We start from the raw sequence: 26,483 nt of genomic DNA, 5'->3' as shown, positions 1-26,483 counted from the left end.
AGAAGCGTACAGGAAACCTATTTTCCAAACCCCACATTAGATGCATGGTTTGACAATAAGAATGAACATTGAAAATAGAATTTATCCCAGAACATGTGGAAAGTGTAATTACCCTATGTGTGGCTGTAAAGCAGGCTCACAGACAGTTTTCCAAATAACAAGTCATTTTTAATAGTGAAGATTTCAGCAAGGCTCAAAAGTGTAAAAAAAAAAAGTGTAAAGAGACCCTTAAAACACACACACACACACACACACACACACACACATACGCAGAACTCCTAGGTTCAAGTAGTTTCCTTATCATAAGCTCCAAATGTCTTCATTCTTAGTCCTGGGACTGGCTCATCTTTTTGTGCTATGACATCAGGATGAGGATGGGGAACAAGTATATACAGAAAACAAGTGCCAGCGTAATGGTTCTGCAACCCGATATGCAGAGATAGAAAGCCATGTTCACAGCGCCAAAGGACATGCATTTTCTAAAACAGGAATTTTAATCCCACTGGGCTTCTCTGTGTGTGAATTTAACCTTTAGAATTAGAATTTTTGAACCCCTGGAAATGAACTAATGCTTTGTGTAAACTACAGAAAACAGATGGGAGTGTGTTCCAGGCAGCACATTTAAATACAAAGGCCATTTCAGTACCTGCAAAAGCTGCGGAGCTGCCTCAAAGGATGAATCCAAGTTTAACAAATCAAATGAAGCTACTCCACAACACTGCTCAAATGCAGAGGAGACAAGTATTTTTGTGATTCCCAAACATTCACATGATCCCAGAAATGAGAAGTGTACACTTGGTCTGACATAAGGAATAGCTACTTTTTTTCCCCCCTGGAAACTCTATGGGGGCAGTTCTAGTCTGTCCTACAGGGTCGCTATGAGTCGGAATCGACTCGACGGCACTGGGTTTGGTTTTTTTTTTGTTTTAAATGTGTTAAGCTGGATCTTCGTGGTGCTACAAAATTTTTAAACTACTTCCTCACCAGGTTTATTACAGATTTTTGCAATGCAGTGCTGATAATTAGTACTAGAAAGTAGATAGCTACTGCAAATACTATCTTGAGTTCAATAATTTTCACGTTTTTATATTTAAAAGGCAAATTTTTAGATAGGTGAAATATAATGCCTTATTATGTTATGAATGCAATATTTAAATTATTTAACGAAATTTATTTCCTAAAGAGAGGTAGGTTCACGTTCAGACAAAGATAGCCACCACCTGCGTGATGTACCTTAAAATGCCCCAATTTTTGTTAACAGCCAGATATGGTATTTGGGATAACCATAATTACAGTGAAAACTTTACTGGAGATAGGCGAGAGCAGAAGAAGAGATACAATTCCAAATGGACCGGCTTAAAAGAGAGGTATATAAATGGTCTACATTTATAGAAGGATGAGATCGAACGAATGAAGGGATGAAGGAAACTGGGCCTAAATTAATCACCACATTGTGTGGATTTCAAAACTTACACACAACACTAAAACCTATGTCTTCAAAAAAGGGTTGAGAGTGAAAGGGCTATCACAGATGGTAGGAGATCGCACAACTTCATCCTAAACACTCAATCTTACCAGGATTAACTACACTGGTTTTCTTCTGGCCACATACTAAAACACAAAAGAACTAGGAAGTAATGTCATTTTGCACCTATGCATGTGCTGTTTCCAATTTCCTCTATAAACTGACAAAAAATCTACTTCTAATGCACAGATGTTCTATATCTTACAAGGAATTCGAAGACGGTAGATTTACAAAGTTTTATTTTCCAAATATTGGTAAAGGTAAAGCCTATACCTAGAGTTAAACATTTCTTCATTTTACTGCTACGGAGTCACACAGTTCAAAGACTAGCCTTTTTCCAGGTATATTGGAACATTTTAGATGATTGTCGAAGCTTTTATTGCTCCTAAAAGCTATAACCCATTCTTTATCCCCCCCAGCACTTAAACTAATCCTGTAGTCTGCACTTTAATACCCCAAGTCATGGTATTTTTAACTGGCATAAGCCATGGTATTTTTCAATTGCTTCACATGCATGCAAAAACTGGACAATGAACAGGGAAGAATGAAGAAGTATTGATGCCTTTGAATTATGATGTTGGAGAAGAATACTGAATATACTATGGACTGTTAGAATGAGCAAATCTGTCGTCAAAGAAGTACAGCCAGAATGTTCCTTAGAAGGGAGGATGGTGAGACTTGGTCTCACACACTTTGGATGCGTTATCAGGAGGGACCAGTCCCTGAAGAAGGACACTGTGCTTGATAAATAGAGGGTCAGTGAAAAAAGAAGAGGACCCTCAATGAGATTGATTGACACAGTGGCTGCAGCAATGGGCTTAAGCATAGCAATGATTATGAGGATGGTGCAGGAGCAGGCAGTATTTTGTTCTGTTGTACACAGGGCTGCTATGAGTTGGAACCAACCTGATGGCACCTAACAACAACAGCAAAACTGTACCGTAATTCATCTGATACACAAAAGGTCCTTAACGCCCAAAGTTTAAGAATCAGAGAAAAATAGTTATCAGAACTCCTGCATTGAGTTCAATGTTCTAACATTAGAAAATTAATGTATAAGGATAATATAATTGTATATATCAAAGACTGAAAGAGTATTAAACAAAAAGCATGGTCATTGTCTATGTGGCGTATGTTTGAAATGATCACATTGTCTGGTGATTTCCGCCATGTTCTCTCTATTCACCACACTATTTTTTGTGAGCTGCTTCTTGCTGAGATATCCTAAATTCCCAACAGGTATTAATCTTTTGAATCTGAGAAAGATTAACTAGAATTCCCAGGAATGTCCATAAACTCCTAAAATTATAAGTTACTCCTAACATGCTTCCAACGTTCTTCACATACTTTACTTATTACTAAGAGTATAGAAGATATATGATAAATATTTTTTAGTTACGTTTTAAAGGGGACCAAAAAAAAAAAAAAAAACCCAAACCCATTACTGTCAAGTTGATTCTGACTTGTAGCAAACCTACAGGACAGAGTAGAACTGCCCCATAGGGTTTCCAAGGAGCAGCTGATTGGTTCCAACTGCCGAACTTTTGGTCAGCAGCAGAGCTCTTAACTACTGTACAACCAGGGCACCTAAAAAGGGACATAGCTTATAATGGATATTAAAACATAGGAAAATGGCAGCAAACAGTATTGAGTAGTATATGATCTGCTAATATTCAGACTTTCTAGCAAGGTTAACTTCAATTTTAGAACTTTTTGGTTCCAAAGCATGTTTCTTTGAAAATCACTCATAGGATTTGTAAAAGTACACTACCCATGTACCTCTTAATATTTTTTTTTCTTTGCAAGAATGATTTGTTAGCAGTAGAGAGATCCATAAACACATACCATGGTAACAGTTGCAAGAAAGAGTGACTGATAAGATGGCAGCCCCTCTTCTATACATATTCTATACCTGGCTCCTGGAAATGCCACCTTTACCTTTTGACTGCCTGAGTCTGTGTTTCTGCTCCTGGTTAATTTCCACTTGACTTCAGTGAATTATTTCAAACTTACAACATCTCTATATTGAATTTTAAGCTTTGATTCTCACAGGGGGATTATAATACCTCTTTCCCGTGTTCCGAAAACCGTGGTGGAACAGTGGTTAAGTGCTATGGCTGCTAACCAAGAGGCTGGCAGTTCAGATCCACCAGGCACTCCTCGGAAACTCTATGGGGCAGTTCTATTCTGTTCCTACAGGTTCACTATGAGTTGGAATCGATTCGATGGCAGTGGGTTTTTGGTTTTGGTTCCCATGTTCCCAATCTCCTGACTGATTTTTCTCATGATTTGAGACTCCAAAAAAAAAAAGTATAAATTTCTGGAGGAATGCTGGGAAGAAATCTCCACATGAAAACACTAGGCAGAACTCTTTGTGACTTGTACCTCAGCTTCTTACAGTTTAAGACCTATCCTAAAAGTGGACTTCCCATCACAGGGTTTACCTCTTAACATGGCTTTACCTCTATTCCAAAACACAAATCTTTAGAAGAAAGGAGGTTAAGTTTGGGGCATTGAAATATTTTCTCATAGGTCCCTGGGTGGTGCAAATGGTTTGCACTTGGCTGGTAGCCTAAAGGCTGGTGGTTTGAACCCACCCAGCTGCATTGCAGAAGAAAACGACTGGTGATCTGCTTCTGTAAAGATCACAACCAGCCAGAAAACCCTTTGGAGCAGTTACTCTCTGTAACACATGGAGTCACTATGAGTCGGAATAGACTCAAAGGCACTAGACAGCAACAACAGCAGGAGATAAATAATACATACTTATTTGAAAAGCAAAATTACACATAAAAAAAAAAAACACATAGACCAAACAAAAAAACCCATACGGAGACAATAATATTGTAACGCTTAAAACTTCACTACCTATAGATTATCCACGATTACTTCCAGACACTCCCTCCCTTACACGTATATTCTTGATGCTGCACTCTTTATACACACATATATACACACACTCAGGTGATTTCTTATCAATTTTGTCAATGAATTTAGGAATAGATTGCTTTTATGATTGTATCATATTCTATTGCACAGATACCAAATATTGAATTATAGATATATATTTACACGTTTTCTAATTTATCATTATGAAAACTCTGCAGGAAACCTTCTTATATCTGCAACCTGTTATACTTTGCACACTACTTTTCAATGTTTGCTGACACTGCAATAGAATCTAATTTATCTAAGTATTTTTAAATTAAGCAAAATTTAATACTTTGTATTTTTTTGATTTTTATTCTTGCCCTAGTTATGTTTCTTAATTGCCCCCCACATCAAATCATCATTTTTTGTGAGATTATTTTGTTATTTCAAATTTGACAATTTATGTAGAAACAATAAAAAATATTCCATTTTTTATACAGTTGGATCATTTTAATATCAACTTACTATGGTTTTTAGAAGCATGCTAATATTTTACATCACATCTGATTCGGTAACTACAATTACCATCTAAAGATGAGGCCATTTCTAACATGGACATTTCTACTTCTGGGTAGTTCCTTCATCCTATCTTCTTCACAATCATTATTGAATACCTATATACTATGCAAGAATAACTTCACTTTTAGACAAAAGGCAGAGGGCTGTATTTGCATGAAACAACACAAACCATAAATTACCACATTTATTTGGGCAAGTAGGACCAGTGAAAATTATTTATAACTATAGATTAATCAGTAATAACATTTTTAAGATGCTTGAGCATATGCTTAATATTGCAGGTCTGGGCTGTCATGAAACTTTTATTGCCTATAAGAAATGCTAGTAGTTTTCCAGAATATAATCTTTTGCTTCCTAGAGAGTAGAGCACATTATGAATATGTTTTTAATAGGACTTCATTTTCTGATGAAGCAATAATACAGATGTATGCTCCCACTGTTTCTGCTCTAGGCCAGACACCTTTGGATATTACAGATGTTTCATCCTAAAAAATTTTTCAACTGGCTTTAAAAGTAGATTATACCTAATTAAAATGCAGATATTCTACTATTTAAATTTTTTAAAGATAGTGGTACATAATGGAACAAACAAATACTTTCTGAAATGGAATGGTAAAGAAAGGAAAAGGAGTAATTTAAGAAGCCCCTACTAGATTCCATATATAGGGTCCCTTGATAACAAGAAATCTCCCAATCTAGGGATCAGAAAATGCTTTTAGGAGGCAAGGGTCAACTCTAGGTCACAAACGGTAATGACTGCGTACGTTTCAACATTAAACCATTACATCTATGTTTTAAAAGTGATACATCTGAAAGAAGAGGGCACAATGGATAGGTCTGATACAGAACAGAAGATCAAATAACAACTTTTAGTAAAGTCTTCTCCTTGTATATGTATTTTCTCTAATGCCTCAAGTTAATTTACCTTGAAATACACAACTCATTTATTTTACTTTGTTTTAGAATTGCAGGCTGAGTTCACTGGAAAGTTAACACTGAGATGGAGTTTAGGGTGGTTATTAAGGAGTCCTGTTGCCATCAAGTGGATTCCGAGCAACCTTATAGACCCAAACCAAATCTGTTGCCACCAAGTCAATTCTAACTCAGCGACCCTACTGGACAAAGTAGAACTGCCCCACAGGGTTTCCAGGGAGCAACTGGTGGATCTGAATTGCTGACATTTTGGTTAGCAGCCTGAGCTCTTAACCACTGCACCACCAGGGCTCCAACACCTATAAAGAGGAGGGGAAAGAAGCAGTAGTGAGCAGAAAGAACCTCACTGTGCAGCCCACCAGCAGCTTCAGCCAATGCTATGGGAAGCTCTGGATCTAGAATGCCTCTTCAGTGTGGTCCCAGATTTATTTGAGATAACACAATCTTTATATTCTATCATAGACCAGTCTTTGAATGAGGGCAACTCCAGAAAGTGGTGTGATCCAAGGTAGTTCTCTGCAGCTGAGTCAATCCCTGAAAAGGCTTACGGCTGAAGGCTTTCTACCCACAGGTTTTCCAACAATATGGGTAAAACAGAATTCTCTTAGGGGGGGGTCTCGGCAGCGCATCACACTGCCTACCACATTTAGCTTATTTTGTGTAAAATGCAAGACATTTCCTAAGTCCCCTTAGGACATTTTTGTTTTTTCCTTCAGAATTTGTTCCTTCAGAATGAGAACGTCACAAGAAATGATAGGTGAAATTCATTCATATTTTTCTGACTCCGCGGTATGGGATGACCCAAAGTTTTGACGTTTGACCTTTCTTTAAATCATACCGTCTGAAAGGACTTTTGAAATGATGTAAAGAGTACGCTCTTAATAGTAAAAGAATTTGCGTATACCCCCAGATACACATGAGGCAATGTACATAAATGTGTTTATATATTACAAGTCTCACTGAACAGGCAAAAAGATTTTTAAAAAATTTAATGGCACCATTAAAATAAAGACAACATTTTTTAACAGTTGCTTTCTCTCTACAGCACAGATCTCATTTTCAGAAATCATCAATCTCGACTCCTGCCATGCTTCCAGACAGGCAAGTTCTTTAAAGTACCTCAGGAAAAGCAATGCTTCATTTTTTCCTGAACTCCTTTTTTTAAAAAAAAAATAATAACTCCAGAACTTGATCTGTATCCTGTTTCATTGTTTCATGATGCTGTATTCTGGGCTTGAATATGCTGATATTCCCCCTTCCTTTCTCATGAAACCTCACAACTTACAATTCACTTTGTCCTTGTCTTTCCATCCCCTTCACCCACACCCATTGCACCCAGATTCCCAAAGGTTATGTTTCGTCTTGGAGCACTCTATCAACTCATTTATAGTTGGGAACACTATGTTCTGACGTTCAACCAGAATTAGTAAAGCAAAAGAATCAAATTAGAGCTCAGACCTGCCAAGTCCGCAAATTCCTAGTTTGAAATTACTTCTACAACATCACGTTGGGAATCTGTCTAAGTTTGTAAAAGGCATGCTGTGAATGTTCAATAGGTGCCTTATTTAGTGATGTTTTAAAGCAGTATGTGCTGAAGTCTCAGTGTAATCTTGCCTTTAACTTCTCTGGAGACGACCTCGGAACCATTATTAAATTCGATTTGACTATAAATGAAAGAACATTCCAGCAATATTTTAATGAGTGTGCATGAGGGTAATAAGTATGCGATAGGAGGAAAGGAGCATGGGAAAGCAGAAATATTGAAAGAATAATTCAAAACAAAAAGACAAGTGACAATAGGTATTTTTCCCCCCAAGCAATATGCAGGAAACGACATTTCTTTGTGGGGAGTTAGTGAGAATAAGGAGGGAGACTAGGAAGTACTCTACCAGTTATTGTGGAGTCAATCTGGACTCCTGGTGACCCCCAAGTATATCAGAGTAGAACTGTACTCCATAGGGTTTTCCATGGCTGATTTTTTCAGAAGTGGATCACCAGGTCTTTCTTCCGAGGTGCCTCTGGGTGGACTCGAACCTCCAAATTTTCAGTGAACAGTCCAGCACATTAATTGTTTGCACCAACCAGGGACTCCTAGGGAGTACTCTAGTAAACTCGTATCATTGAAATTTAATCAGCCTACTCAGGACACCAACAGAAGGAGCATGTGATGTAAGTAAGCCACAGCTTACCGTGTACCAACCCCCAGGTTTAAGTGGGGGCGGGGGAAGTAAATGAAAACCTTTGGTTTGTCTTTTACAAATTAACAGCCTTGATAGAGAAAAATTCTACTACAATTGTAAAAAGCTGCCAAAACTAAAAATTCACTGAATATATAATTTAGTGTCATTTATGGGACTATTTGAGAGGACTCTTACGTGTTAATTTAGTCATAGAGTCCACGAACACTGGCAAAATTAGAGCTATCCATAATTATTACTTCCATAGAATAATCTGATTTAAAAGGGAAAGTTTCTGTTCCTTTTCTCAGAACTCCCACAGACATTTTGAACACAATTTCCTCACTGGTTTTAAATATAAACACAGGGAGAAACAACAAAAGAATAAATTAGAGGTATTGATTTATTTTACCTTAAAAAAATTGCACAAAAATGGCAGTTTGGTTTAACTTTTGGTCCTTAGGAAAAAGAATAAAACATGAAACGAAAGCATGATTTCTCCCACGTATTTAGCATAATCTGCTTCATCTTTCTATATCTATTTAAAGTATAATCCAAGATAATTCAAGATACTGACTTTAATTGCTTTTTAATCTGACTTTTTCAAATACTCATCAATATTCTTCAAAAAAGATACTGCCGCTATTTTGGTTCAATGAATAAATCGAACTTAATATCTAGAATTTTAATCCAAATCTTTAAGAAATATATCTGTAATATAACCACTACTCTGAACCAAAGTGTAATTGACTTAAAATGCTAACTCATGGTATTTCTACAAAATGGAAAAGTAAGCATTTCTCACCAGTTACAGTTAATAATGCATTTTCTCATGGGGTTCATTTTAGAAATGGTCTTGATAAAAGATTTCCATCTGTGATTCAAAATCAGGCCATTCCTAAACTTAGAGTTATATGATCTCATTAATTAGCTGTGCATAAATTTAAGAGAGGAAATGCATTAAGAGTTTCTATGGTGATTAATATATGTTAACTAATAGCTTAATGTATTTCACATTACATATTGACTAGTCCTGCTTAATAATTTAAAAATAAATCTTTATTTGAGGTGCCATTTCATACCCACGAGGATGGCTATCATTAAGAAAAAAATAAAGGAAAATAAGTGCTGGCACGGATATAAACTGAAACACTTATGCTGGTGGGAATGTAAAATGGTCCAACCACTTTGGAAAATAATTTGGCAGTTCCTAAAAAAGTTAAACATAGAATTACCATATTACCCAGCAGTTCCACTAATTATATACCCCCCAAAATTGAAAGGAGACATATGTATACAAATGTGCATAGCAGCATCTTTTGCAATAGCCTAAAAGTGAAATCAACCCAAGTGTCCATCAACAGATGAATAAACAAAAAGTGATATATCCATACAATGAAATCTTATTCAGCCATAAAGAGAAATGAAGTTCTGACACACACCACCACATGGATGAACCCTGAAAGCATTATGCTAAGTGAAATAAGGCAAACACAAAAGGACAAATATTATACGAACTCACATATGAAATACCTAGAATAAGCAAATCCATTGAGATAAAAGATTAGTGGTTACCAGGCACTGGGGGAGGGGAAAAGGAAAAATATAATTTAAACATGTAATCAATAGAAAAAAATTTGGTGAGTAGCATCTGGGGTCTTAAAAGCTTGTGAACAGCCATCTAAAAACACAGCTATTGTTCCCATCACATTCAGAGCAAAGGAGAATGAAGAAAACCAAAGATGCAAGGAAAATATCGTTCCAAAGTACTAATGAACCACTGTCTTCACCAGCCTCAGCCCAGAAGAACCAGATGGTACCTGGAACCACCACTGACCACTCTGACAGGGATTACAATAGAGGGTCCCTGACAGGGGGGAGAAAAATGTAGAACAAAATTCAAATACACACACACAAAATAGACTTAGAGGTCTGACAAGACTGGAGGAACCCCCGAGACTATGGCCCCCTGGACCCCCTAACCCAGAATTGAAGCCACTTCTGAAGTCCACCGTTCAGCCAAAGATTAGACAGGCCTATTATAAAACAAACAAAAACACACACGAGGAATGTACTTCTTAGTTCAATCAAGCATACGAGACCAAATGGACAGCACCTGCCCAAAAGCAAAGACGAGATGGTAGGAAGGGACAGGAAACCTGGACAAATGGACATGGAGAACCCGAAGTGAAAGGGGAAAGGGGGAGAGTGCTGATACATTGCAGTAATTGTAACCAATGTCACAAAACAATTTGTGTATGAATTTTTGAAAGAGAAACTAATTTGCACTGTAAACTTTCACCTAAAACACAATAAAATTATATAAAAATTATTAATGTGATAAAAAATTAAATCTCTAATGTCACAATATATACACAGAGAAATGGACTTAATAAAATTATTATAAGAGGAGCAAGAGATCAATTAGATTACATACATTCTTTTTAATTTTTCATGCTTGTGAGTTCTTATCTGCATATTGCTAATGACTACCTTGTTAACATCTGTGTGATGATCAAAATACCCTCCAATTCAAATCACTTGACTATCTCTCTCATTTCATGTCTCCATTGAGCACCATTCTGTATCAATTCACCTCATGTACTACTGTAACTGCACCCTTGTTCAACACCTCCAGTTAAACATTTGTTCAATAACATTGAAGAATTTAGGCTTTCTTCCCTTACCTTTCTTTCTCTATGATATTATATGCCAAGACTAGTATATATTTCTTCTTATCCATTCAGTTTCATTTTGCGTAGTTTTAGATCCACCTAAATGTTTCCTTCTACTGGTATCTTTGCCTGACTAGGAATCAGTCCAGTGCCTCTTTATCTCTATTTCAGAATAAACAAACACATTTTAACAATATTTAAGAGATTCACATAATTATGTAACCAGGTCAGGTTAGAAACCACATTTATGAGACATTTTATGAAAACCATATTTTTGGGGGGTAGATGTTAGACCTCCTCACCTCCAAGTTAGCCCACAACAGTTATTACACAGTAGTTTCAAAGACGCTGGGTAGCCCTTTGTGGATTCCACCTTGGTGATTCTAATATGCCATCCACATCTTATTGAAATGATGTTAAAAAAGAATACTTAATGAGGTGGTGATATGTTCATTTACACTAATGTAGAAAATCACGTTGCGAAATAGTATGCACAGTATGTTTATACTCATATATGTCTACAGCATCACAATTATATATCATACATTATATTTAAGTATAAATCACTTTTATCCTACTTATACAGTATGTACAAATATAGTATTTATGTAGTATACATTGTGTTTGTATACATATATATGCCTGTGTACATATGTAAATGTATACATGCATGAACTCACATACCAGAATGTTAACAGTTTAGGTTAGGATTATTTATCTGTGATTTTTGTTTTAGGCATAGTCTGCCAATGTTTTAAAGAATATGCTCTGTAAATCATTAAAAACATTGTATGCTATTAATAAAAAATAAACAGGATAGCCCTTTTATAATTGAGTGATTGTCATCAGTAACTAAGGCCAAACAGTCTGTTAGAGAAAATAACATGGAGCAGTGTGGAGGGAAAGGGTATCACAAACGGAATAGTCAAATCTACTAGAATAAACCAGTGGATCTATGGAATGATATATTCTAAGTCATATACACCTACACCTTCTGTTTTCCATTTCCCAAATTGAGTTCTTTGAAACACTAGTCCACAAAATGCTTCTCAAAAAAAAAAAAAGTCCATGATATATTACATTTGGAAAATTCTGGTTTTTGCTTGAAGTTTTTATATGAGCTTTAGCATAAAAACTTTCTTAGAAGTAATGCATTACAGAAATTTGTTAACTTTGTTTAACCCACATGTCCCAAACTTATTCTGTCATTCCAAAACAGAACCCAGTGCCGTAAAGTTGATTCCGACTCATAGCAACCCTATTCTATCATTAAATAGTATTAATAGCCCACAGAATAAATGTTCCACCAAGCACATGCTGGGAAACTCTGTTCTAAATCAACAGTAGAAGACAATTTAGTAAAGAAAAAATTGAGGAGATACTTTGGACATATCGTGATGGATGGCTGAATATTGGTTAAAATAATTTTGGCAGGTGTTATTTCTTTTGGAGAATTTAAACCAAAAAAACAAAACAAAATGAACAAAAAAAAAAACCCAATTATTGTCAAGTTAGGTTTTTTTTTTTTTAAATACCTTTTATAGTCCTCTACCTTTAGTGGCAAGGTGTGGGTTTAGGGGACTCAGGGTAGGAGGGTGAGGGTGTTACAATGTTGGCAGAGCAGATGGCAAGGGAAAACTCTTGGTATGGGCAAACAGCATAAGCAAGAACTTGGACCATCTGTAATATCACATGTTCATCTGTGATACCTCAACCACACACACTCTCTCTCACACTCACACACACATCACATAAAATTAGTTGCTTTCAATTTAATTAAATAGCAATTTAAAAGGAAAGGACATACAATGGACAGATACAATTTACGACAATGTTCCAGCTAGTAAGTACTCCTGTCCATAGATGTCTTCAGTCATTTCAATGACCTTGGCCTTCTCCTTTCAATGTACTAATAGCAATTAAATCAGAGAGGACTAAGGGACTACCTGTATTAATGTCACAGGGACATGTACTAGTCAGAGCAGCTCTTGCTCCCGTAGTTCTGAACCATCTTACATCATTCTTTTTTTCCTAGAACAAAAAATCACCCCTTCCTCTCATGTCACCAGCCAGTGAATCCCTCACTTTGCCCTTCTTAACTTTTCTACAAGAGCAGTGTTACGGAAGTAAGCTCCCCAGGCCATCAGGGTCAGCATCATTGGGCAACTTGTGAGAATTCAAATTGCAAATTCTCTAACCTGCGCTACAAGTACTGATTCAGAAACCCTGAGGGTGGGGCCCAGCAATCTGCGTTTCACCTAGTCCTTTAGGAGGCTCTGGTGTACACTCAAGTTTGAGAACCACTGTCATGGAGGAATAAGATCGATGTCTGCCTTGGATGATTCCAGTCACCATACGAGATAGTCCCTGCGTTAAACCACCAACCTAATTTTTAAATGAGGCAAATTGTGTAAACATAGCAGCTATGTTGTAAAATAAAGTGTATGTAGTCCACACATTTGTACAAGATTTATCTGAAAACTGAATTGAAAGTTGGCATATTGAAACTTGGAACAGATTTCCCCATGGGCCTAATGCTACAAAATTGTGGCGAGGGAACCAAGCCATTCCAAAGAAGTCTATTTATAACATAAGTAATTGTACTGCAGTATTAACAGCATTAACTTGAGTTCTGAGAAGAGCGACAATGAGGTTCAAGTGTGAAATGAGAAGGTTAAAAGAGGAAGGAAGGAGAAAAATGAAACATGAGGGAAGAGAAATGGTTATTTCTCTCTCTTTTTGGGGGGTGAGCTTAACAATAAAAATAATTTTAATTTTTACCAGTACAATGCAAAAAATAAAAATCAGTTTTCTTTGACTCTTTTCCAACTACCCATATATATCAACATCCTAACTTTTATGAAGTCCCCTATTCCATAGAGCTTTGCTCTTCCCTCAAATCTCCTCCCTCAAATCTCCTCCAGCACAATATTAAGGTTCTAAACTCTGAAATTGTGCAACAACAACAAAAATGCCTCTGAGTTCAGGCAGAAAATATGAGTTAAGCAATATAAGAATGAGTAGTGTTACATATTGTCACAATATAATAATATAATATGGAGTATCAGGGCCCTAAAGAATTAGAGGAAACCTTGGTGGGTTTTCTCTAGAGGTACATGTTCTAAGAAACCCCCGCACCCTGCTTATTCTGACATTCTGCATAGCAAACAAAACACATCCCTGGGCTTCATTTCCTGTCATCTGCCAGTTTGTTGTGTTCTACATCTAAGAACACCTCTCTTTTACCTGCCTCCAGCCCAAACCCCAATTTGGACAATGTAGGTTATCTGAGATTAATGTTAGTAAGAAAGCAATTGAAGTTAATTATTGCACATTTAGGTATGAATGACTAATAGGCTATTAACTGGCAGGTTCAGGCAGCTGCTCCTGATTTTCAGGTTATAGTTTTTTTTCTGGTCTTGGAACTCACAGATCCTCTCCTCTCTGACTTTTATCACAATACTGAGTGGTATTTTCAGAGAGTTTGGATGAAGGGTATAGATAGCCTTTGGAAGTAGAAATCATGGAGAGTTGATGAATTGAGAACTTCCGGTAATCCTTCACATACTCTAATCGTGAGGAAACAGGAATCTTCAATTCTTACCTCAGAGAAAACTTCCTATGTAGGTTCCCGAAATGATTCAAAACCAGAAGCCAGGGCTTCTCAAAACTGGCTGCTCATTAGAATTCCCTGGGGTACTTCAGTACCCAGGTGCCACTCCCGGTCAAAATAAATCAGGCTTTGAGAGAGGGACCCAGGCGTTTATATTTTTCAAAAATTCCCTGGGTAGTTATAATGTTCAGGGTAGAGAATCACTGCCAGGAGCATCAGAGTTACTCCAGTGTCCAAATCCAGCCATGCACCAAAGTTAATTCCTGCTTGTGAGTTTTCGAAGAGCCTGAACAATATTTCTTTATCTTAGAATATGTAACCTCGGACATCCAGTAATTTCCACACCAGCCCAAACCTACCACCTGTCTTTGAGTTCCTTGATTAAAATTCAGTTCCCTTTTAATCTTTAGAAAACTCACACCATGGATTTAATCCTCTTTACTGTTTGCTTTGAGTCCGAACTTCTTTAAATTAAGTATATTCATATAAATTATATCTGAAATACATTCAAGTCACAGGAAAAAAAATATGGCTTCTTTTCCTGTTTTCTCTTCATGTCTGTGATGGTTTGACAAGTGAAAGACAATTCTTCGGATATATACATGATGATAATAGAACTCTTCTACCTTAAATAACACAAATTCAGAATTGATAGCTCATCCTCAGTATTTGAAATGATGTTACAAGAAGGGACAATGGGAGCAGAGTAGTTTGGAGAAAGGATAGGGTGGATGGGGGCATTTTACAGTAAAAGTTGCTTCTCGAGTGGACTAGTTTTTAGTTATTGCAGTGACAGAATAGATCCTGGAGGTGTTTACAAGTGGTCATTCCAGCCAGCATTCTTAGGGGCTAAAATAAAGCCCGTAAAATATTCCAGAGTGATGTACATACTGTACTTATCTTTGGGCATGCCTGCAGTTGTGCTCATCTGTCAGAATGAAATTATGTCCATTCTCAAAATAGCATGTCAGTTCCATGGGATCACACAGGGTAGGTTTCACTGGAAGATAAAATTCAAAGGGTGACCTAATGTCCCTAAACTAGGGATACAGAGTCACAGCTGTCAACTATTTAAGTCCATGTGCTGTAATATGCTTCCCCTGTTTTAAGGAAAAAGGGAAGTGAGAACTCATGATACAAGCCTGATTTAAATTTATTATTGCATAAACAAGAGGAACTGAGGTGGTTAAGAAGTACTGTCTGTTTTACCACAACACAAGGCTCAACAGTTGAGAAGAAAACCAATTTGAATGACTGCCTTTTGTAGCACTAGGAGGTCAGTAAAACTTGACCAAGGCAAAGTCATAGAAGCCTCTTAGACACATCTAAACACCTTCAGGAACTGAGTTACTGGGACTGAGGGCTGGGGACCATGTCTCTGGGGACATCTAGGTCAAGTGGCATAATATAGTTCATAAAAAAAATTATTCTACATTCTACTTTGGTGAGTAGCCTCTGTTCTTAAAAGCATGCAAGCAGCCATCTAAAATACACCTATTGGTCCCATCACATTCGGAGCGAAGGAGAATGAAGAAAACCAAAGACACAAGGAAAATATCAGTCCAAAGGACTAATGGACCGCACGAACCACCACCTCCACCAGCCTGAGCCCAGAAGAACTATATGCTGCCTGGAACCACCACCAGCTGCTCTGACAGGGATCACAATAAAGGGTTCCTGACAGAGGGGGAGAAGAATGTAGAACAAAACTCAAATTCTCAAAAAAAGACCAGACTTACTGGTCTGCCAGAAACTGGAGGAACTCCCAAGTCTATGGCCCCCAGACACTCTGCTAACTCAGAACTGAAGCCACTCCTGAAGTCCGCCTTTCAGCCAAACATTACACAGGCGTAAGAAACAAACAATAACACACGTGAGGAACGTGTCCCTTAGTTCAATCAAGTATACGAGACCAAATGGGCAACGCTTGCCCCAAAACAAAGAAAAGAAGGCAGGAAGGGACAGGAAAACTGGACAAATGGACAAGGGGAACCAGGGGTATAAAGGGAAAGGGAGAGAGTGCTGACACATTGTGGGGATTGCAAACAACGTCACAAAAAATTTGTGTATAAATTTTTGAATGAGAAAAAAGAAAAAAAGGAGGCTGAAGAAAAGTAGCTATCATCTAAAAAAAAAAAAAAAAAAAAGCACTATATGCTTTACCACAACACAAGGCTCAACAGTTAAGAATAAAACCAATTTGTATGACTGGCTTTCCTAGCACTATTCCCATTTCCCAAATACTCTTTTCCTTTACCAACACTCATACAGAGGCCATAAGAGATATACATTCACAGTTCCAGCATCCCTTATAGCTAAGGATGGCCACAAAACACACTTCTTGTCAATGGTTTGCTGGAGGGAGTCTAGAAGACACGTGCCTATTGGTCTTCTTCCCCTTTCTTAGGGCCTTGAATAGTGCCTGAAAAGTGGCTGTCAAGTTGTGATCAAAAAGAAAAGGCCAAGAGATTCATGGAGACACCAGCCCCAGCATCACTGAGGTGTCAAACCAATGCCAGAAGCAGTTTACCTCCATATTGCCTGTTATATAAAATTTTTAAAGCCACTTTTAACTGGTTATCCTATTACTTGCAATGGAATACATTCCTAATCAATAATACAGCCTAACAATAAATTTTTTTTCAAGTTTGTATTTTTCTTGTCATTAATATTTCCAAGGTTGTGCTGGTAAATATTTAACGACCAGGTTTCCAGAAAAAGAAAGGGAGGAAGGGAAGGAGGGTGTAAGGGAGGAAGGAAGGTTCCTGATTTGTACCATTTGCCAATTTCTCTGGCGTGAATAATCTCAACACAGTGAATCAACATAATGTCACTGAGCACGGCTTTAGTAAGAGATGCTCACAATTGGCTCTCATGAGCCAGCGCAAATCAGCTCCAGCATACCATTGGATACTTCCCTTAAAACTAACTACGTTTTCACAAAACTATTAGAGTTCATTACTGTTACTTTCAATTTTCATTAAAATAGAGAACAGAATTTATACAGAGAGGAACACAGCTCAGAATTACAGTGTCAAGACAAATTGGCTAAATTTATTAAATTGGAAGCAGCTATCATACTTTTTGAGAGCCTTTAAGTAGAAACTTAGAAGTTGTCTTCAATCTCAAGCCAAATACACTCATTAATTCGATATGTACAATTTCCAAGTGAGCGTCTTTTTGCCAGAAAGAACAGAATCCAATTCTCTATCATGTCACAGAAATTTAATACATGATTTGAAAACAACAGTGGTGTAATGTTAAGAAACTTGCATGAAAACGTGTTTTACCCCCCATAAATCTCCATGGCTGTATCTGTAACACGAATGAGAATGGAAGATTCTCTAGTCTCCTAGTCTTTCAGCCTATCTATTTTTGCAATAGGGCTTCTGTCAACCCAATTACCTGAAAGAAAGTAAAACTTACAATACAGTACAACATAGTTTAATAGCTGTTATCTGTGAGAATTATTCCCTACAATTTCCCTAGTGAGATTTCTGTGGAGAAGAAATATAAATTCTTAGATATTAAAGTAAAGCAAATTCTTAACACTCAAGGTTTTATTTCATTTTTTTAAGCAACAAAGTAGGTCCTCAACTAGCAGGCACAATGAACTATCTCACTCCTTCAGGAGGAATAAGTACAGACTTCATTGCTAAGCTTGATTCTTTAGATTATTAAATAGCCTGGTTAAAAAATATATGTATATATTTCCAATTGAAAGAACGAGCGCTTTGGAAAAAATAGTTTATTCAAAATGTCTTCTAATTCCTTACTGGCATTTTCCCTTGCAAAATCCCCAGTATCTTTGTCTAACTTGATGCTTGATTTATTCTGAGAAAGAATACTAGCACAAATTGAAACAATAAATTCAATTACATTGCATTCCTGTTTTTAATAAGGATAGTTAAAATAGGAATATGTATTATTGTATTTTAAATAGTCAGCCAGCCTAACTTTTGTATATTATTCTTTACAATTAGCTATTTATAATCACTATGTATGGAAAGAACAAAATATATGAAAGTTCTGATATGACAATATCCTATAATTGGAGTTTGGAAGAAATCATGGAGTTTATCAATGGTGGCACAGTGGTTGAGAGCTCAGTTGGAAACCAAAAGGTCTGCAAATCCAATCTACCAGCTGCTCCTTGGAAACCCTAAGGGGCAGTTCTACTCTGTCCTATACATTCATTATGAGTTGGAATTGACTGAACAGCAACAGGTTTTTTTTTTTTTAAATCAGTGCTAAATAGATCACCATGAAGATCTTGTTAGACTCCAAGATCAGACCCTTTTTAGGAAAAATGACCTAGTTGATTTTCCTCTGAAGAAAATACCTGATTTTTTATTTCCATGTTAAACAAGTTAAAAAAAAAAAAAACACCTTTCATGACACAAATCTGTAGTTGCACTTTACTCAATTTTTCATGTATTATTCTGTGCCAGTAAACATCTAAAGGTATGCCCAACCCATAACCCACTGCTGTAGAGTTGATTCTGACTCATAGTGACCCTATATAGGTGTGCCAGAAGATGCCAAATAAATATAAATCATTACAAAATGTCATAAGATATGGGCTAGTTAAATTTACATCTGGTTTAAAATAGGGCTTCAAACAGATTCATTCGGGTTCAACCCCTTCATTTGCATTCCCAGCCCAGATGTATGGAATCAGAATCTACATTTTAACAAGATTCTTATGTATAAATAAGTCACCTGGGGATCTTGTTTAAATGTAGAGTCTGATTCTGTACACAAGGGGTGGTAATGAATATTCTCAGTAGGGAGTCAAACTGGAAAGAACCAGTCTGAAGCCCTGGTTTAAAAAAGATCAACAGCATGGGGCTCCTCATGCTACGCAAACCAAGCCAAACCCCGTTGCTGTCAAGTCGACTGGGACTCATAGTGACCCTATAGAACAGAGTAGAACTGCCCCATAGGGTTTCCAAGGAGTACCTGGTGGATTCAAACTGTCAACCTTTTGGTTAGCAGCCATAGCTCTTAACCACTAGGCCACCAGGGTTTCCTCACACTACACAGGGCTGTATCTAATTACTGGAACACATACCCAATCAAAAGGAGATCAAGTACCCATATTTGTGGTATCCAAAAAAGAAGAGGCGATGTAAATATATTGAAATACTTTTAAATGTGGAGATTTTACCCTTAAGAGACCTGAAATTTATGTCTGTAAGAGTGAAAGTTCTGTTTTGGGTTACTCATTTTGTAACAAACAGTTTTCGCCTAAGCTATAGAGTTTCTCAAGGGTGGTGCTCACATTATGATTGTGGAGATTATGTATGTAAACCACGACCACTTAAAAATAGTATCCCTTGTGGAAATGAGTTGAGAATGAGCAATTGTGATAGGAAATAAACAATAATAAATGATACTTAAAGTTCTATATTATTGTGGCTTCTTACCAAATTACAAACCAAGACCATTGTATGAAATCTAATAAAGTTTAGCATATTACAATGTAAGAAAACAATCTCTAATAGTGCCTCTAAAATATAATTAAATATATTATGTAAATATTATTTTTATGTTGTCAAGGCATTGCAATAATGGACTCAAATTTCCCTTGCCATTTAACTAGGTCTAGAGACAAACTAAAATATGGGTGAGGGGCAAGAAGGGGTACATGTGAAATTGGTATTGCCAGTGTCGTAACAAGTTCTTAGGTTTGCTCCTTTTGGCATTGCTGTTAGTCCACCACATTACTTTTTACCATGCATATCAACTGGTTACCAGAAGGATTTATTAACAACAGGCACTCCTCAAGCTTTAGAATTAACAAAACACAATACAAAGCAAAAGCAAGTAGAGCTGCCCCATAGAGTTTCCAAGGAGCACCTCCTGGATCCCAACTACTGCTGACCTTTTGGTTAGCAGCAAGAGCTCTTAACCACTATGCCACCAGGGTTTCCAATGTCATAGACACCAGAAAGTAAAATATTGAAAGCAAATACTCTTTTATATTTCACTTGAGAGCCTCTGAACCCTTAAAGGAAAGTGCTTATTAAAAATATAAAGGCAGACTTTGAAAATAAGATAAGCTGTGGTACATGTCACTCAACCCACCTGAAATCCTTCAATTTCCAATCAAAGCTTAATTTCACAAATAGAAATAAGTCATCACATTTTAAAAGTGACTCTCAAAAGCAGCGTCTGCTATGAAATCCAATGTTATAAAAAGATAGATTGAGCTGCCCATTTCTAGTTCACAGGAACGCACAGGAACCTATTTTTCAAAACATATTTTGTCAGTCCTCTCCTTCCTTCGTTCACTGGCAAGTACAGGACAATGATTAATAGAATTACCGTGTAGAATTAACCCTTAGTTTAACACATTCTCTTTCCAAAGTAATAGTCTGTAACATATTCATAGTAGATATCCCTGTGCATATTTCAGATAATTATAGCTGCAAAGTTGCTGTCCAATAAAATATATAAACAATAACAATTTTAAAGTAATGTATGAAATTACTCAATGTATTTTTTCCTATTACTTTAGGGTAGCTACTCAAAGCCAATTCTATTATCCTGGGTGATGAATGCTAAGTGTGTTCTACTTAGAAAAGTTTACTAATCTTCCTTTTAAAAATCTGAGAAGCATATTAGGTTATTAATGGGGTGAAGAAAAGAAGGTAAGTGTGGTGTTAAATAATTACTGATTGGTATTGTCAGAGGCACCACTGTTTTTGGATTTACAAGCATCATTACCATTTTGTACTACTTGTGACTGCTGCAAGACCCTACTAAAATTCTGGAGAAATTCTGCTGGACCAACTTTCTGAACTCTTTGCCCCACTGTAGTTTACCCAACTCCTGTGTTTCCTACTCCTATTCCTTTTCTCCTGTGATCTTTAACCTCATTACTTCAGAAATACACTTGGGCAGTGACTTCATACCTCTGTCCTTTTCAGCATCCAAGCAATGTAAATAAAGAAGTCTGGAACTGTCCTATGATTTTGCTGTCCACAATTTGGTGCATGTCCAAGGGCGAAAGGAACGGATTCAGGCAGCTGAAAGTTCATCCTTTGGGAAAGCCTGACAGCTGCTTTCATTTACAGCTTTCAAGACCTATCCTGGTTTACAAGGGTTTGCATATGTAGGCCAGACTACCAAACACCAGAAAATTTATTACAAATAAAATTTACACGTGCAGGGGAGGGGGTGTGCAGCACAGGATGCAAGCTCTGCAGACACCACAGACTGTTCATTCCCGCCCCTTTACTCCTTTTTCAACGGATATAGTTCTGCTCCAGGCATGCAAGCCTTTACATCTACTACACCTCTGACATTTTCCTTCATCATTGACAGGAAGGGAGTAGAACTTCTCAAATTTCTTAACTCTGCACTTGGCCACACCCTGACAAGGCATGGCCTCCTTACACCTCCCCATCCTTCTCTCCCCAAAGGGTACCACGTTTGTTTTTGTTTTTCTGGATCTGGTCATTCCTTTATATTTAATTTCTAAAGCAAGTTACCATGCTGTAATAAAACCTATATCCGACGCCTTCTAGTAAAATAACGTCACATTCCAACCTATATTCACTTGGCCCCAAAGGAAAACTTGAGTTTCTGCTTTCCCTGTGAGCAGCACCCCCTCCTCCCTCAGGGGCTCCCCCGCGCCGCTCCCCGCTCTCCCCACGCGCGGGGGCGCGGTGACAATCCCCTGCTTCTCCTCCGCTCGGCGCCACAACTTTCTGCCACCCTGTGCCAACTTCCAAGGCACCGTCTCTGCGGAGAGTGGCGGGGGACCGTGTACTCCCCCACACTAAAGGGCAAGGCGGCGGGGTCCTACCAGCGCGGCTCTTGATGATGTCCGTGAATCCGTCCCCTGCGGGGTCTCCCCGGGTCTCCTCCGGACCCCCAGGCTGAGCCATAGCCGTGCGCCACGTGCCTGTGCGCCCCGGCTTCCCCACGCCCCAAACTTTGGGAGGCAGGTGGGTGCGCGCAGTTCGTCTGATGCTCTCCAAAGCAGCAGCTCGCTGGGGAGCTGGTGTGTCTGAGGGCGGCTTTCCCTCCTTTCCGGGCCCTCGGCCACCGAGATAGGGATGCGGGGGCGATGGGGGGGGGGAGCTGGAAAACCCAGAGGCACCGACACCTTGGCGTGGGCTGGTTGAAAGGGGGCGCTGCCAAATGCCCAGCCCCTCCTTGGAGACGAGGAAACAGGTGCTGTTTCCAGCTCCTCCGGGCTCTAAAATAGAGTGGGCGCGGCCTGGAAGGTGAAAGCTGAGGAGCGACCCGGTGGTCAATAAATCCACGAGCAAGTTGGAGACTCGCTTTTCCGCGCTGCGCAGAATCGATGCAAAAACAGGAGCAATTAGGAAGCCGCTTGCCAAAAGCAGCACATGAGGTCATGAATGATTTAGCATTGCCACTTATAAGATGACTCCATAGAGGAGAAGGGTCACTCGCTTGAGCTGTGTGAGCCACTGAACATGTGTGTGCCCCACCGACGTCTCCTGACTTCGATGCACTGACCACACACGGGGAATACAGACCGAGAGCAATCCGTTTTCTTAGGCAATTTCACCAAAGCTGCCTACCCTTCTTTCCGTGTGTGTATTCATTCTGACTGCCTCCTCCATCTCTTCCTCCCACCACTGAGGCTACAATTAGATTGGACTATAAACAGCTCATATGACTTTATTTTCTAAAAATTTCAGAAGTGATTTTCACTCGGTTATTATCCTTACCCCCAAAACACACACACACACCCCTCATCTTACAATTCTTTCTACAGTAGCCCAGTCACCCTAAACCCTGTCTTCTGCCAAAGAAAAAATCAACTTTACAAGAGGAACTTCTTGTTTTTTTGTTTTGTTTTTCTGCATTTTCATTCTCTTCTAAAAACCAGATTCTCAACCATGGCAAGACATTAGAATCACCTGGGGAGCATTAAAAAGCACTAATGTCACCTACTTTCAGAAATGCCGATTAATTGTTCTGGACTCCTGCCTGAACATCAGGATTTTTAAAAGTTCCCAGGAGATTCCAGTGGACAACCAAGTTTGAGGATCATTGTGATAAAAGGACCTGTAAACATTCAATTTGGTGCCTTCGTCAAGACAACGTTACCAGTAACTTTCTCTCATTCCCGTTGTTATAATGTCCTAGAACAAAAATATAATACATTTGCAGTCCTGTATTTTTTTTTTTTTTTTTTTTTGTATTCCACTGCCAAGGAGCCCTGGTGACACAGTGATTAAGAGTTCGGCTGCTAACTAAAAAGTTGGTGGTTCAAACCTACCAGCCACTCCACGCGAAAAAGATGTGTCAGTCTGCTTCTGTAAAGGTTTCAGCCTTGGAACCCCTACCCTACCCAGCAGTTCTATTTTGTTCTATGGGGTCACTTTGAGTCGGAATCGACTCAGTGGCAAGGGGTTTGGTTTCTGTTTCCGGCATTCCACTGCCAGGTTGGCCTTCTGCAAGGCATTGAGTTATTTATTTTGACAAAACAAACAAAAAAAAAAAAACTTAGTAGTTAGACTTGTTGTGTGCCCTTGAGTCCATTCTGACTCTCCAGAATTCCCTTAGGTTAAATCGAGGGTGACCTCAGGTGTGTTCTCAACTAGGCACGTCTCAATTAGATTCATCCCAAGAAGTTATGCCTACTGAAAATCCTTCTTTGTTGTAGCTTATGGGCAGACCTCTTCGGTTTCCCCGGGTAGCAGTTCTTTTTAGGCTTATCAGTTCTCTTTCCTATAAATTAATCAAGTGGGAAATATTTAGAAACATCAAGCACAGTTCGTATTTAAGAGATGAATAAAAGTGTCAGAATTGTCCAGAAATTAAAAAAAAGAAAAGATTAGCAGGGTCATGGTGTATTAAATTTTATGCTACCAAGATTCTGTAATCAGGGCAGGATGGTATTGGCACAGGAATAGACAAAACAGCTAAACAGAGTCCAGAAACAGACCAAACCACAGGGGAGTGCACTAAATATGACAGTTCAATTCAGTCATTAAAAGAAAAAGGAATATATAATGATGGTGTTTCCATAAAGTTGCTGCTATTGTTGTTGTTAGCTGCCAGTGTACGTACAACAGAGTAGAACTGCTCTATAGGGTTTTCTTTCTTCTGTGAAGATTCTCCGTGTTTTAAACAATTGCTGATGCCACTCAGGCGCCTTAAAAAACAACAACAACAAAAAGATTGCTGTCCAGTAGATTCTGGCTCACAGTGACCATATAGGACAGAGTAGAACTGCCCCATAGGGTTTCCAAGGAGTGGCTGGTGGATTCTAACTGCCAACTTTTTGGTTAGCAACCCCTTAATTTGTAGTATAGAAGAAATAAATTCTAGATAGATTAAAGAGCCAAATATTCAAAATAAAAGCAAATAACTGAGGAATCTGTAACAGTTTGAGTTATGGAGGGCATTTTTAAACCAATGTTTAAGACTTTAAGGAGAAAATTGGCACTCCATAAGACAAACATTTCTGTAAAACCAGACATTATAATAAAGTGAAAAGATAATAAGCTGACAGTAAAATATTTAAAACATCTATCACAGATAAATGCTTAGTATCTTCACTTTAATGAAATCGGACAAATTGATTTTAAAAAGGCAAACAATCCAACATGAAAAAAAATGAATACATAATCTGAACATAAAATTCACAAAGGAGGATGTACAAATAACCAATAAATGTATGAAAAGATAGTCAACCTTCTCGTAGTCAGGAAAAGGTAAAAGGCGGTAACATTCCCTGCTTAGAAGAAAAAACAAAGAAACGAATGGAATTATATTCAGTGCTGGCAAGGGAGGGAGGAAAAAAAGGCATTCATATTCTTAACCCATGAAGTATTAATTAATATAACATTTTAAGAAAGGAACTTGAGAATAGCTATTAAAATGTACATAATCTGTTGCCCATCAATCTCTCATTAAGAATCTATCTTACAGGAATAAAATCACCAGCATATAAGGATATAAGCAGCCATTTATTGAAGACTTATTTATAACAACACATTCACTGAAAGCAACCTGAATGTTAATTTTTTTAATTGGGAACTCATTGAATCAATTATATTATAGAAACTAATGAGATATTACGTCACTATTTAACTATTTAAAAAAGGGCATGATCTGTACCATAAACAAATTACTATCGAAAATCAGCATCACAATAAAAGCATGAAGAAAAGTAAATGTAGAAAAAGGGTTGGGAAAAATCAATTCCCATTCATAAAAAACAATATTAATAACAAACTAAAAAAAAAAAAACTCCTGGAAAACTAGAAATAGAAGGGATCTTCCTTAATTTCATAAACTGTATTTATAAATAACCTAGAACAAACATTATGTTTAATGGAAGACTTCTCCCTGAGATTGGGAATGAGACATGGATGTCTGCTGTTATCATTTCCATTCAACATTGTACTGAAAAATCGAATTAGTATAATAAGGAAAGACAGTGAAATAAAGATAAAAGGTTTGGAAATGGAGAAATGAAGCTATTAATATTTAGAGATTACATGTACATAGAAAATCCTAAGTATCTTCTTATAAATCATTAGGATTGATACATAGATTTAAGAATGTTAATGGATGCATGTCAATATCGAAAAATTAATTCTATTTTTTAGAAATAAACTAGAAAATTATATTCTAAAAAACAATGCCTTTAGTAAGCGTAAAATATTTTAAAACAAATATGTTAAATAACGTGAGCGACCTCTAAACAGAGATACAGAATGCGAATGAGAGGAATTTATGAAAATGGAGGAATATAACATGCTCATGCAACGGCAGACTAAACATTATAAAGATAGAAACTCTAACAAATTGATTTGTAGCATCAATGATATACCAATCAAATCGCATCAGGGTGTGTGCGTGCGAGACAGAGAAAATTCTATAATTTGCTTGATGGCACATCTCTATTACACTAAAAATAAGCCTTCCACAAGCTTCATGCAGTTTCCTTTAGCAAATAATGCTCAAACACATTGTATATGTGTGTTCTATGTACTGTCATCACTTTTACATAGAGGTAGCCATTGATTGTTAGAGAAAACTTTCATGAATCAACATGGCTATTAGTTGGTTTTCTCTTAGAGATATTTTACAAAACACAGAAGTAAATG

Source organism: Elephas maximus, chromosome X (assembly GCF_024166365.1).
Source record: "Elephas maximus indicus isolate mEleMax1 chromosome X, mEleMax1 primary haplotype, whole genome shotgun sequence".
Classification (NCBI taxonomy): domain Eukaryota; kingdom Metazoa; phylum Chordata; class Mammalia; order Proboscidea; family Elephantidae; genus Elephas; species Elephas maximus.
Note: the sequence above shows the minus strand (reverse complement) of the source record.